A 10,931-nucleotide genomic window follows, 5' to 3' on the forward strand; every position below is an offset into this window, starting at 1 on the left:
GTATCGCGGGAAAGAAAGTTGGAAGAACTGGATTATCAAAGAATCTAACCCAGTTAATTAGTTACAGTAACTGATTTGATTATCACCATTTATCCTGATAAATAGATAAATATTCATTTTATCTGTAGTACATGAAAGGTCTTCAGTTTTACTTAACCATGCTATCCATCGGAGTCATATATCATGTATATGGCCATATATCTTGAATTTTTCTCTGTAAAATCCATGAAAAGCAATTTACAGACTGTTATGCTCCTTCATGTTGATTGAACCTCTTAACTTATTTCTGTGAGACAAAAAAAAAATAATATTCGTATTATACATATTTATCCATGTTTTTTTTTTTTTTTAACTTGGTGACTTACCTCTTGAAGAACATATATATGGCAGTTTAAAACCTCTTTTTTTATTTTTCATTTTCTAAACCCATATATGAACCTCGTACGAGTATGTCATGTATATAAAATTATACAATACACAAATTGTTATGCCTACAAGGGACATATAGATTGAAACAAAAGATATGTTTAAATAGTTATTTAAATCGGTAATAAAACATTTTGACTGAATGAAAGTGCATCTGAAAGATAACTGATTTATAACTCTGTTTTGTACATTTCAGGCAAGTTTAAAACCATTTTGACCAGCCATGCCAAGAAATCCTAGCTAAAAATTCCGGTAGACCTCATACGCCACTCATTAGTTACTGTAGTTAAAGATTTGATTTCATTCAACAAATTAATTTTTGACCTTCATGTACGTGTCGCTTAGAACACGGCCCAATAGAGCAAATTACATGGATGCTTTATATTGACCATTTGGTATATGATATTTGCAGAATTTCAATGGAGGCAATTTCTTGGCATGACCTGACGTCAGACGTGTGTTCACTCAGTTTGCATTTTCATAAACCTTTCTCAGGTTCTTTCTGTATTTAAAATGAAGAGGTCTGGTATGTGAATGCCAATGAGGTCACTATCCTGCAAAGTTCGATGTATAGGGGTGTAAATAAACATAGCTTACCATATATCCGTTAACAAAGAACAAAACCAATACCCGGTATAGTAAGCTTTAAAGCAGTTGATTGATTGATCGTTAAATATTTAACGTCCAGTGGCAAATATTTCAGGCCGAGAAAAAAATAAACAATAACTACAATACGTAGGTTCTCAAAACATAGGCCGCCCAGGGTGAAGGTCCCCGTCGAGAAAATTTGGACAGCCACGGAAAATGAGGCTATATTGGATAGGGACAGGAATTTAGTTTTGCAATAGACCATTTTAATACGGACCCCTCTTTCAAAGAGTTATTGCACGGGTTTTAACATGGAAATAACATGGCACTCTATTTTCTCGAGACCAATGGTGACCATATGCATATTTCTATTCAACAGTCACTCTTGGGGGTAAAACATTTGTACCTACCGAATAAAACTTATTACCGGGTTTTTACTGACATGAGCAACACGACGGGTGGCACTTGTGGTGCAGGATATGATTTCCTTTCCGGGGGCGATCTTCCCCAGTTTTTGGTGGGGTTTGTGTTGCTAAGTGTTCTATGTAGTGTTTTGTGTACTATTATTTGTCTTTTTCTTTTTTAGCCTGAGCGTTTTCATTTTATTTCCGACTTTTGAGTTTGAATGTCCCTCTGGTATATTTCGCCCCCTGTAAAAAAAGTTCTAGGGAAAAATGCAAAATTTGCGGTGAACAGTACGAACAGCATGAGTGGGATAATGAATGAAGGATACTTACAATATATAGAAATTCTCACAAACTTCCTCGTGCATGTAAATTGAAAATACTTATAATACATTTATAGCTATTAAGATATTGTGAAAAGGGAAATATACTGAGGTGAAGTGGGATTTTGTTTCAATTCGATTAAAATTCAGATCCATCTAAATTCTCCTGATCGCATAAAATATATTTTTAAATTAGTTAACGAAATCAGATATCTTCATTTTATCTGTATGGATTTTGAAGAACAATTATAGTCATTTGCCTATATTTCATAAAACCCTGTGGCACCTTGGTCAGGTTGTGATGTAAGGGTGGTGTCAAACCCTCAATATTGAAAAATATATAAAACAAAATTAAAACGAAGCAATTTAGTCAGTTTAAAAACAGGGTAAAGTCGGAAGTAGTAGTAATTCTAATAGACAAAATTACGTTTGTCTTTTATAATTTATTATTATTTTCCCATAGTTAAAATAGATATCTATTCGATATGTCAAATATTTTTTTTAAAAACAAGATTCTTGTATTGTTTTCTAAATTGCGTTCTGTAATTGGAGCCATCTCAAACTTCCAATCGACATCAAAGTTACAAACTTTGTACAGAACCATCTTTTAGACATAGTATCAATTTTATCTGTGAAACGGTTTTGACGAAATATTGCTTTATGTATTTCACACAATGTCCTCGGTTAACTTTGTCCCTTAGTGGCGACCATCTTGGATGTCTTTTCAGCGCCAACATCACGTGGTAGGGGAGGTAGGGGACCATCAAGGGAACGATCCTGCAAAGAAGAAAATTATTAACTCACGGGCCAAGTGAGCTTTTCTCATCACTTGGCGCCCGTCGTCGTCGTCTGTTAACTTTTACAAAAATCTTCACCTCTGAAACTACTGGGCCAAATTTAACCAAAATTGGCCACACTCATCATTGGGGTAACAAGTTTAAAAAGTGTGTCCGATGACCAGGCCAACCAATCAAGATGGCCGCCATGGCTAAAAATAGAACATAGGGGTAAAATGTAGATTTTGGCTGATATCTCCGAAACCAAAGCATTTAGAGCAAATCTGTAAAATTGTTCATCAGGTCAAGATCTATCTGTCCTGAAATTTTTAGACGAATCGGACAACCCGTTGTTGGGTTGCTGCCCCTGAATTGGTTATGTTAACGAAATTTTGCAGTTTTTGGTTATTATCTTGAATATTATTACAGAAAGAGATAAACTGTAAACAGCAATAATGTTCAGCAAAGTAAGATCTACAAATAAGTCATTTAACCAAACTTGGTCACAATCATTATTAGAGTATCTAGTTTACAAAAATGTGTCTGATGAACCCTCCAGCCAGCCAACATGGCCGACATAGCTAAAAATAGAATATAGGGGTAAAATGCAGCTTTTGACTTATATCTCTGAAACTAAAGCATTCAGAGAAAATTTGATAACATTGAGAATGGAAATGGGGAATGTGCCAAAGAGACAACCATGCCAAGAAATTGCCTCCGTTGAAATTCTGCAAACACCCCATAGAGCAAATTAGATGGATGATTAATGAGGGCCCTCATGGGGTTTTTGATTATGTGATTACTTGGCCGTTTTTTTAATGATTATTTGATTATTAAGCCAAATATTTCATGATTATTTGATTACCTAGGACTGTATTTTTAGTTTATGATTATTTGATTACTAAAGATAAGCAAATATTTAATGATTATGTGATTATATTGGCAAAAAAATGGTGATTATGTGATTACTAGGACCCCCCCATGAGGGGCCTCATTAATATTGACCATTCGGTATATGGCCGTGTTCTAAGCGACACGTACATGAAGGTCATAAATTAGTTTCTTCAATGAAATCAAATCTTTAGCTACTAATGACTGCCGTAGGAGGTCGACCGGAATTTTTAGCGAGGATTTCTTGGCATGAACCCGACCATAGAAAAAAACAACAGCAGAAGGTCACCAACAGGTCTTCAATGTAGCGAGAAATTCCCGCACCCGGAGGCGTCCTTCAGCTGGCCCCTAAACAAATATATACTAGTTCAGTGATAATGAACGCCATACTAATTTCCAAATTGTACACAAGAAACTAAAATTAAAATAATACAAGACTAACAAAGGCCAGAGGCTCCTGACTTGGGACAGGCGCAAAAATGCGGCGGGGTTAAACATTTTTGTGAGATCTCAACCCTCCCCCTATACCTCTAGCCAATGTAGAAAAGTAAACACATAACAATACGCACATTAAAATTCAGTCCAAGAGATGTCCGAGTCTGATGTCAGAAGATGTAACCAAAGAAAATAAACAAAATGACAATAATACATAAATAACAACAGACTACTAGCAGTTAACTGACGAGAAAATTTGACATAGATGTAAGATATTATTTTTCTACATTTTATATTTTGAAGTTTTGGCTAGAAAAACGTACTAGAAAACATATCAAACTTAGTTTCATAAATCATAAATACAATAACAAATTAAAGTATAAATATATAACAGGCTAAGAGCTAAAGGATATACACAATTAAGCAGGATAAAACACAAGATTGGAATCCTTTATCCGAAACAATAAATATGTGAAAAGTGTATATACACGGAAATTAAGTCTTAGTAAAAAGAGAAAAAATGCCTAATACATCTTTAAGAACGGGATGTATAAAAAAACTTGTAAATATGATACGGACGTACGGTGGTATATAAGAAAACGTTGCAGCCAGGTAGAACACTTCTGGTGTGCAATAATACAGGATTATTGCACGAATATTGGGGAATATTGTCCCGAGTAGAATTTTATATATGTTCTACGAGGGACAATATTCCCCAATATTCATGCAATAACCCTTTTATTGTATAGCAATATAATATTGGAAAGTAAAAATTGGTTTAAACTAAGATTTAAACGTTGATGACGTCATGAATTTGGAAGATTTATTGCACTATAGTGCAATATTATAGGGTTATTGCATGAATATTGGGGAATATTGTCCCGAGTAGAATTTTATATTGCACGAGCTTGCGAGTGCAATATATGTTCTACGAGGGACAATATTCCCCAATATTATGCAATAACCCTTTTATTGTATAGCAATATAATATTTGAAAGTAAAAATATGTTTAAACTAAGATTTTGTCGTTGATGACGTCATGAATTTTGATGATTTATTGCACTAGTGCAATATTATAATTTATTGCACGCTAACTTTTGGTTACTTTCTGTGGGAAATATTATATTGCTATGCAATAATAGAATTTATTGCACGCTAACTTTTGGTTACGTTCTGTGGGAAATATTATATTGCTATACAATAAATAGAGATTAATACATGGCCTTTTCCATATCAGCCTGGGTATCATCCCGAGACCCCCATATCAGCCAGAGACGGAGTCGAGGTGCTGATATGGGTCGAGGGATGATACCCAGGCTGATATGGAAAAGGCCATGTATTAATCACTTTATCATATACTTCCGACAATAGTTTTATGTAAGGCAAATAAACAAATGCAATAACTAAAACGGTCAAAAACTTTATAAAGAAAATAAATTATGAATCAAATAGCTATAATTGTCCAACAACAGCATCACTACCTCCTTATATATGTATGGTACCTATAGAGGCATTTTGAAACATTGAAAATTTGGAAAAGTTTTATGATCATTACTAATCCATGTTTGTTGTACTATAACATGATTCATAATTGTCAATGGCATTTGTTAGCAAGTACTAAACTATCCCCATAAAAGTTCCCGTAAATTTTGACGTCGCCATAAAAAACATCTGACGTCACAATGGAAAAGTAAACAACCGATACCGGAAACACCGGAAGTAACTTGCACGAGAGGCACTATTATGGGTTTTGTGCACGAGATGCACATGATATGGGTTATCAGCCGGGTGGGAAATTATGGCTGGTGTACTTCCGCTCATTACACATATGCAAAAGCTATCACATCAATGCTAAGTATATGATAAAACTATTTATGATAACCCATATCAGGGGCGTCTCGTGCAAAAACCCATAACAGTGCTTCTCGTGCAAGTTACTTCCGGTGTTTCTGGTATCGATTGTTTACTTTTCCATTGTGACGTCAGATATTTTTTATGACGACGTCAAAATTTACGGGAACTTTTGTCCCCAGTTTAGGCAGCAACCATTTGATTTTCTGGGGGGGGGGGGGGGGGGGGGGCTATGGATTTTTTTTTCTGGACAAACAATTTTTTCTTTCAATTTTAGCATTACATATAGTGGCAGCTGAGGGTGAACAACAAACATGTAGTAATAATGATCATAAAACTCTTCCAAATTTTCAATGTTTCAAAATGGCTCTATAGGAAATGTTACCATACATATATATGGAGGTAGTGATGCTGGATTTTTTTTTCTGGACAAACAATTTTTTCTTTCAATTTTAGCATTACATATAGTGGCAGCTGAGGGTGAACAACAAACATGTAGTAATAATGATCATAAAACTCTTCCAAATTTTCAATGTTTCAAAATGGCTCTATAGGAAATGTTACCATACATATATATGGAGGTAGTGATGCTGTTGTTGGACAATTATAGTATATTTGATTCATAATTTTACTTCTTTATAAAGTTTTTGACTGATATGGAAAAGGCCATGTATTAATTTCTATATATCATTCTAGTCTCGTGTCTATTTTTACAGTGAACCATTCCCATCCATAACCGCTGTGGTCAACTGTCGGTATCGACAACTTTGGTGGAGACTCACTTTTACAAGCAGCACAGAGCTAGATTCCCCAACGTTATTGAACATTAATTACAAAATCTTGATTGACCCAAAAGAGCTGCATGATAACTGGCGGAGGACCCTAAAATCCCGATGTCGAGACCTGAAAATTACAAAACCACTGAGCATGACCACGATCTGCGCTCAAGAGCAGCTGGCGGGTTTGGTTCTCCTAGTAGACCAATAGAAAAAGATGGAGCCGCTGGTGAAGACCTACAAACTGTCATCAACACGCTTCAAACACAACTAGAAGAACAAAAGAGACATATGAAAGATAAAGAGGAGTCGATGTTCAGAGAAGTGGAAAAGCAAAGACATCAAAACCAGGCTTTGCAAGATGAAATGGACCGACAAAGGAGAGAACTGATTGAAGCCAGGGCAATCTTGTCCCTAAATGAAGACAGAAGGACAACTGAGACTACAGGAGAAAGTACAACATTAACAATCCCGTTTAGCGACACTCACCATAGTACAACATCAGTGACAGGAAATAGCGCAACAAATACAACAAAAACAGCTGCATGATATAGATAAAAATGTTCATCAGGCTAAGATATATTTGTTTTAAAATTTTCAGACGAATCAGACAAATTGTTGTTAGGTTGCTGCCCCTGAATGAGTAATTTTAAGGAAATTTCGTTTGTTTTTGGTAATTTAAATATTTTTATAGATAGAGATAAACTGTAAGCAGCAATAATGTTCAGAAAAGTAAGATCTACAAATAAGGGAACATAATCAAAATGGTTAATTGACCTCATAAGGAGTTATTGCTCTTTAAAGTCAAATACAATTTTTCGTAAGTGTTTGTAATCTTTTACAAAAGTCTTCTCCTGAAACAACTCAGAGAAATTTAAATAAACTTGGCTATAAATAAGCATTGGGGTATTCAGTTTTTTTTTTAAAGTGTCCGATGACCCTGCCTGCCAACCAACATGACCGACATGGCTAAAAATAGAACATAGGGGGAAAATGCAGTTTTTGACTTGTATCTCTGAAACTAGAGCAAAAGTATAACGGTTGCATTATTTCATGCATCAATTGTAAATAAAATATCATGTGCGACACAGGCTCATTGGAGCCTCTTGTTAAGTCTTGTCGGCTCTAACGAGAATATTTTTTTTTAATTCAACCACTGTTGAATATTCTGCTGTAAATTGTTGCGAAATGAGAAAAATTAGTATTCAAACGATAAACTGTAATCTGTAAATTATTGTTCAGTGCATCAAGTATATATATAGCAGAAATAAAAAAAAAAAAGGTGTGCTGCTTATTGCAAAGATGGCCGGAAACTCGTAATGTAAATTGATGACTTACGTTATAATAATAGTAACCACCTTAAATCATACGAAAGGAATCGTGTTTAAAGGGTTTTCTATATAAAAGAGATAAGTTGTAATAATGCAGTCAAAAGTGAAATTCTTTAATTGAGATTTTAATTGCTGTATAAAAATGAGTATATATTCCTCATCGTTCAGATAAGGGATAACTATATTAAATCATATCCCTGACATAACAAATTTTGCAACCATTATATAAGTTAAGATAAAAAAAATATATAAACTGGTTGGAAGCCATTATCCTGAAATGGCAGTTATAATACTTGAGATGAGATATACATTAAATCCCCCCCTATTTTTTCGGATAGATATTATATATCAGTGACCGCTGTGGATAGTTTACTTGAAATATATAGTAAATAGCAAATACAAGTAATTTGTAGTATATTTATGTTCTTATAATGCAGAAAAACGCGAAAATAATCCAGTGAAATTAAAAGAAAACGATAAAATAACGGATTTTGAAAAAGGGGAGGACTAAAACAATTTTGTCCTGTCCCCAAGTACCTATGATAATAATAATAATACTTTATTTAGAAGCAATACAGCTTATAGAATATACAATTTTACAAATTTTTTGAATGCATCAGCATGCCAAGAAATTGTCTCCGTTGAAATTCTGCAAACACCCCATAGAGCAAATTACATGGATGATTAATATTGGGCACTTGGTATATGGCTGTGTTCTAAGCGACACGTACATGTACATGAAGGTCATACAATAATTTGTTGCATGAAATCAAATCTTTAACTACTAATGGGTGCCGTAGGTGGTCGACCGGAATTTTTAGCGAGGATTTCTTGGCAGGTAACAGATAGAAAACACAGGGTTAGAACTCATAGAACAAAAAAGGGACAGTGGCAAATATTTCATGTATATTTTGAACACAGAGAGAGTTACCTCGGCACCCTTTCCCAAAAAACCTTCTTTTTCTTATTTGTGCCTTCGGACTTCATGTTTTGAATTGTAGTTTCACTTTCCATATTCCGTATTTATTCTAATGTAAGCTCCACGTGGTAAAAATCACGTGATGCAGGAATATAGTATCTTGGTTTAATCATAAAGCCTATCAAAAGTTAACAACAATGAAAAACATGAATAATACTTTTCTGGTTCGGGTAACACATTACTTGGTTGTAAAAATTTGGAATAGCTATGATTTTATCTCTTTGTAATAAGAATTATATTTTAGAAGGTAGTAGATCTGGATGCTTCATATCATCATGACATGTATGCAGATGCTTCTCGGGCGTATACTCCAAGCAAACAACATGCATGTGTATAACGGCACTGTAGATTTTCGAATTAAATAAAGAAAGTAGCCAGTCCGGTACATGAACTGATTGGCAAGGTTTTAATTTTAATTAGATTGGAAAGCATGATTCGAGGGTTGAAAATAGACAGCACAAAAAAATAAAAGGGGGGGGGGGTGTTCCACAGGGAATAGTTTTATCTTATGAACTCTACATTTGAAAGGTTTATTATTACTTTTATTTTATTAAAAGAGAAAAACGAATGTAAAACAAATTGTGAATGGCGGAGAATGAAAATAAATTCATATGATAAATAATTAATACAATATTTTCAATATTAAACAAAAGTTTACCTAAATTATTAAGTTCTTTCACATAAAAGGCAACAACTATTGATAATCAATTTTTCTGAATACTTGGTTGTATAAGTTCCTTGCACACTGCTTTTTTGCAGAGGGATCAATACAGCCGTTTATTTATATTCTGGAAAAGTTGCTAACCAAAAGTTACTGTAATTGATTAAACAAAGATTTTTGCACTGAACATTAATATCCCATTTGGACTATAATACCTCGAACGGGTGAGAGTGACCCATATGGGTGATTGATCACAACCTGATGAAGAGTAATCTGAAAAGTGTATTATATCTTGTTTTAATAGCTTTCTTGTGAGCAGCCATTCTCTATCAATGAAATCATATAATAGGAAATGCAAGCGCTGGAATATCGTATAATCTAGGAAAAATAAACACCGAATTTTGCAGCTTAAAAATAGAAATTTATAATTGGGAAGCAGGAATCATCTTTTTTGTCGAAAAGTTAAGTGCCCAACCGATCCTCATTAAATATAACCCGACTCAAAACTGAGTGAAGTAACAATTAATGTCAACAAACCACCAAGAAATGGGTGCCATGTTATAGTTCTTGACCTAGCAAGTCGGTATATATAATTTAATCTGCAAAGCTCGGGTGACCCTAAAAATGTAACTTATTTGATTATGAACTGTTTTTATTATATTTCTATTTACCATATTAGTTTATTAGTTTTACCTTATCATAAAGGTACATAGTAGGCCTGCAGTTTTAATAAACCAATCCAAAATATACATTTTTTTTTCAGATATAAATACGAAGCATATGCATGTCTATAATATTCACATGCTGCATTGCAACGGAGCAATACTCTGACATTTTGCTGATACTATAGCTGTTTAAAATGCAAATGTAATACAGTATTGATCTTAGTCCAAACTGAATATCAAACTTGCTTCATATATTTACAAGTAAATAAAGGAGTCTTATCTTCTTTATTTATTTTGTTAAATAATTCTGGCGAATAATTTAAGAACGGGATTGTTGAATGCATCAAAAAGAAAACAAACCGACAAAAGAACAGAAAACAGACTAAGGCCACCAATGGGTCTTCAACAAAGCGAGCACATTGCAGCGGAAATGGATGTCACACTAAACTCCGAAACATATAAATGAAACATATTTTAAACATGTTTTGAGAGAATCAGATGTCAATACCTACACCCCCTAAATACCTCTAACTATGTAGACAATGTAGAATAATCAAAAACACATCAATACCCAAAGTAAAACTCAGTTTAAAAGAAGTTCAAGTCCAATGTCAGAATAGGTAACAAAAGAAACTTAGCAAAATGACAATGAATCTCAGATTAACAAAGGACAACTAGCAGTAGCTGACATGCCAGCTCCAGACTTCAACTAAACTGTTTGAAAGATTTTGTCTTCATCATATAAAAATCAAGCGCAGTCCATCCTGTAAGGGTTTAGTATCATATACAGAGTAGTAATTGGCATACACAGCTTTCCTATTACGA

This window comes from Mytilus galloprovincialis, chromosome 7 (assembly GCF_965363235.1).
Source record: "Mytilus galloprovincialis chromosome 7, xbMytGall1.hap1.1, whole genome shotgun sequence".
Lineage (NCBI taxonomy): Eukaryota > Metazoa > Mollusca > Bivalvia > Mytilida > Mytilidae > Mytilus > Mytilus galloprovincialis.